This window comes from Tupaia chinensis, unplaced genomic scaffold (assembly GCF_000334495.1).
Source record: "Tupaia chinensis unplaced genomic scaffold, TupChi_1.0 Scaffold000102_1, whole genome shotgun sequence".
Lineage (NCBI taxonomy): Eukaryota > Metazoa > Chordata > Mammalia > Scandentia > Tupaiidae > Tupaia > Tupaia belangeri.
The window spans coordinates 509,737-514,564 of record NW_006159566.1 but is presented as its reverse complement, the minus strand read 5'-3'; the positions used below and the strand labels follow the sequence as shown (position 1 = coordinate 514,564).

The 4,828-nt window shown below is 50.0% G+C and overlaps 1 pseudogene; it reads left to right on the top strand.

Moving 5' to 3' along the window:
- Window positions 1-4,828, top strand: part of LOC102490824 (isocitrate dehydrogenase [NADP] cytoplasmic-like) — a 43,996-nt pseudogene that overhangs the window by 38,544 nt on the left and 624 nt on the right.

Below are 4,828 nucleotides of genomic sequence, written 5' to 3'. Positions count from 1 at the left end.
CAGCCAGACTTCCATGAGAAAGACTATAAATACTGACGTGCCTCCTTACACCCCGTGTTTGAGCCTTTAGATGAAAAGCCTTAATTCCTGGGGTCAGCTGGTGGTGTGGTCGTTAAGGTAGCTGAACCCACATGGCTAACTATACTGTTTGAGTCCCAGACAGACCCGGCAGCTTGAAAAACACACGGGAGACCACAACGTCCCAAGAGGAGAATGGAGGAGAAGGGATTCTAGTGTGGGCATTTCCCCCTGGGAGGTGATTTCTCACTTTCACTGTCTTTCTCTCCTTCTCTTCGTCTCTCTCTGGTGCTTTACAGTTTGCAAGGCACTGTCTGTATGTTAGCTCATTTAATTTCACAACTTGCCACTTCACAAAAAACGAAAACCACAGGTCAGACAAGTTCATTGCCCAAGGACACGCAGCTTGTGAGAAACGGAGTCAGAGCTAAGACCCAGTAGGCCCTTATCTTCTAGTTAAGTTCCCTTTCCATACCCCAAATTCACTGAGAAGAAAATAAAGCATTATTTTATGGATAAAGAGCATGTGTGCTCTCCTATGAGAGAGACAAACCTCAACAAGGTCTCATCATGCTACGAAGTGCTTACCCCAGCCCTCCAGGTCCTGGGGATCTTGAGCACCACGCCTGTGCACTCGGTATGTTTTCAGACCGATCCAGGGATCAGAACCCACAGTCAGTCACGGGCCTGCCAGCTCTGCAGCCCCACACACTTTATTTGCTTGTTTATTTTTAGAGAGAGATTTTTGCTATAGGAAGTGTTCTCGCCAGAGACAGAGAGACAGAAAGTGAGAACCCTTCCCCCACGGGGATGGCCATGCCACAATCTGACTCTCCTCTTGGGATTCTGGGCAAGCGTGCACACATGCCCAGTGTGAATTGTGTGTGTGTGTGTGTTAAAATTATTTATTTATTGGGGACCAGCAGGTGGTATGGTGGTTAAGGCACTGGACATACCCACATGGCCAACCATGGTTCAAGTCCTGGACCTGGTGACTTGCTTTCTCACTTTCTCTCTCTCCGTGTCTCTCTAGTCAAAGTAAAATAAGTAAATGAATAAATAAAATTAAAAATATTTTTTTAAATTATTTATTTATTGCCATGTGGGAGTCCAGCACCTCTAACCACCAGGCCACTTGCTGGCCCCGCCCAGTGGGAGTTTCAAGCCACCGGGTTGGGATTTCGAACCACAACTGACCGCATGGGAGTCCAGCAGGGTAACCATTATACCATCCGATGGGCCTCAGTCCTGTCCACTTTACACTATAACGCTTAGGCAGGACTAGCAGTGGAAAGTTCTGAAGAAGAAAAGTAAAATTTATTTGCAAATATAATCTATAGCCTATGTATTTCTACAGCTGTGAAAGCTTGGAGGAAGATAAGATACGAATTTTTTTAGAGGGCATATGTGCTCACAGGACAAAGAGAGACAGAGATAGTGAGAGGGACAGTGAGAAATCAGCCTTGACCATGAGGAAGTTAATTGTTTGGGTCAGAACTTCTGTCAGGCACTGGGACCAGCAGTTAGCGTAATGGCTATGTCACTGGACTCCCATGTAGTCGACCATGATTTGAGTCCCGGACCCGGTGGCTTAAACTCACGCCGGGCGTGTGTGTGTGTGTGTGTGTGTGTGTGTGTGCCCAAGATCCCGAGAGGAGAATGGAGGAGAAGGGATTGTGGCGTGGCCATTTCCCCTGGGGAGGGATTTCTCACTTTCTGTCTCTCTGTCTCTCTGTTTCTGTCTTTCTGGTGAGCGCACACACCCTGTAGCAAAAACTTCTCAAAAAAAAAAAAAAAAAAAGAACTTTGCCTACTTCCGACGTTTCACTTGCATTTCCCTCTTAGATTCTGTGCTGTGGTTGCCTTCGTTTTATTCCTATACACTCTTGATCCTCCTTTGTACAGATTCTGCATCTGTGAAGTCATCTGCTTCCTAACATTTACTGGGAGCCCTAAAGCTTATGTGGTGCATTTCAGTAATTTTTAAACATGCTCAGAGCCGCAAAAAGCCCTTGGAGGTAGCCGATCAGGCAGGTGGAACAAGAGGGTGCTCTCGTTTTATCCTCCTCCTTTCAGCTCTTCTGGAAACAAGCATCCTATTTGCCTCATGGTTCACGCTTTGTGCCTTTTTGTTGGCGGTTTCATTTTAAAATGGCACCCCAAAGACGTGTATACTCGTACACTTCAGAATGTTGCCGAAAAAAATTAAAGTTACAAATAAGTGGAAAGATAGCTGTGTTCATAGACTGAGGGACGGAATCGATAAGAGGTCGCTACTACCCAAAGCGATCTACAGATGCAGTAACAATCCCAGTCAAGAGCCCCGGTTTTTTGCTGCAGTCGAGAAGTCCATCCTGGGACCAGCAGATGGCGGAATGATTACATCGCTGGACTCTCATGTAGTCTGTTGGGGTTCAAGTCGCAGACCCGGTGGTTTTAAAACTCATGCCAGGTACATGTGCATGTGTGTCCAAGATCCTAAGAGGAGAATGAAGGAAGGGCTGTGGCAAGGTCATCCCCCCGAGGGTGATTTCTTGCTTTCTGTCTCTCTATCTCTCCCAGTGAGTGCATGTGTCCTATAGCAAAAATTCCTCTAAAAGAAAAAGTCTATCCTAAATTCATTTGGACTCTCAAGGGACCCCAAATATCTAAAACAATTTTGAAAAAAAAAAAAATTGAAGGTCTCACACTTCCTGATTTCAAAACTTCTTATAAAAAATTCCATTAATATCAGTGTAAAAACAGATATATAGACCATTGGAACAGAAATAGAGGCCCCAAAATAAACCCTCTCATATACGGTCAAATGATTCCAACAAAGTTGCCCCCAAAATTCTATAAGGCAAAGACACTCTTCAACAAATGGTACTGGGAAACCAGGCATCCACATGCAGATGAATGAAGTTGGACACTTACCTAACTCCACATACAAAAGTGAACTCACACTGGATTAAAGACCTAAACGATAGGGGACCAGCAGTTACGGTAATGGCTATGTCGCGGTTCGAGTCCCAGACCCGGTGGCTGAAACTCACACTGGGTGCGTGTGTGTGCGTGCCCAAGATCCCAAGAGGAGAATGGAGGAGAAGGGATTGCGGCTTGGCCATCCCCTCTGGGGGGTGATTTCTCACTTTCTATCTCTCTGTCTCTCTGTCTGTCTGGCGAGGGCACGTGCCCTATGGCAAAAACCTCTCCAAAAAAAAATAAATAAATAAAGACCTAAAGGATACATCTCATCTGCCAGCTATATTTCATCATAGCTGTTTCCAAGTCCTCCAGGATTGAAGTAAGAGGTGGAGACTGGGGAGCAGAATGGTTATCCACTCAGCTCCTACTTAGCAGGCATCTACTGTGTGCTAGGCATCGTGGTGGACGCTGAGGGAAAGGGGTGACAGATACAGACACTGTCATCCAGAACTCGCCTGGAGACTAGAGGCGACACTTAGAAGCCCCCTGAGGAAAGCACTAGGCTAGACAATACAAAACCACAGTTCTGAGCCAACACAACCAAGTGTTCCTTATGGTCAAGGCTGTCTGAAAATGGAGGGATTTAGAGAATGAAACTTCCTTTTTTTTGGGGGGGGGGACAGGTTTTATGCTATAAGGCGCATGTAGTCGCCAGAAAGACAGAGAAAGACAGAGACACAGAAAGTGAGAAATCACCCCCCAGGGGGGATGGCCACACCGCAATCCCTTCTCCTCCATTCTTCTCTCGGGATCTTGGGCACGCACGCATGCACACATGCCCAGCGTGAGTTTAAGCCACCGGGTCCGGGACTCGAACCACAGTCGACTACATGGGAGTCCAGCGACATAGCCATTATGCTAACTGCTGGTCCTGAGAATGAAACTTCTGTCACAGGTTTGTCCCAGCAAAAGTGGGGTGAGTGACAACTGCCCGGGCAGTTACAGAAGGGGTTGGCCCGAGTACAGCGTGGCGGGTCAGTAGCCAGGCAGCCTAGCCCAAGCTGATCTCTGGACCGAGTTTGGAAGAAGCTTTGAGCGCGGTGACTATTTGTACAGATGTGCGCAAGGCCCAGGGAGCCAAGGATTCTGATGCGCCAGGGATTAGGAGACGCTGAGAGGCATTTTGTTTGCATGCCGTGCCTGGAGTCGCAGGGGAGCCTGATTAAAAGCTGGAGACTTGGAAAAGTGGCTCTCAGGGACAGACAGCCACCGCCACAGCTGGGACAGCAGGCATTCCCGGGAACAGTCGACACCCCTGCACGCCTCCCTTCTCAGGCTGCTGGGTTATCTGCAGAGCCACCCGTGTGCCGAAGCCCAGTGCAGGACAGGGCCGAGGCCTCCATGGGGGTAATAGGGCAGTCCACAGAGCTCTCAGCGCCCTGGGAACCAAGCAGGACCGGGGAGGGGCAAACGCAGGAAACGCAGCGCAGTGGGGCGTAAGTGAATGGTTAGGTGAGCCTCAATTGCGGAGTGAGGACGCAGAGAAAAAGGCAGCTGGGTGGGAAATCCGGGTCTGCCGGTCCTCATCTGTCCCACTGCGTCCTCACCCTGGTGCGCAGCGCTGCGCCCTCCCAGAGCTCGCTCCCTGGAACGTGCGCAAAGGGCCCTGGCTGAGAGCCTCCTCCTTGCGCGGGCGATCCTGGGCAGCCGAGCTCTCGGCCTCAGCCCCGGGGAGGGCGAGGAGGCGAGGCCGGGGCACGCGTCGCGCCCCGCCCGGGTGCTGGTGCGCGCGGGATCCGCCCGTCCCCTGCTCGGCTCGCCCGGGTCGGCGCGACCATTCAGAACGCTCTGGCTACCAGACAATCGGGGCTTTCCACGTGGGCACCGGGAGGCTGCTCAGGTG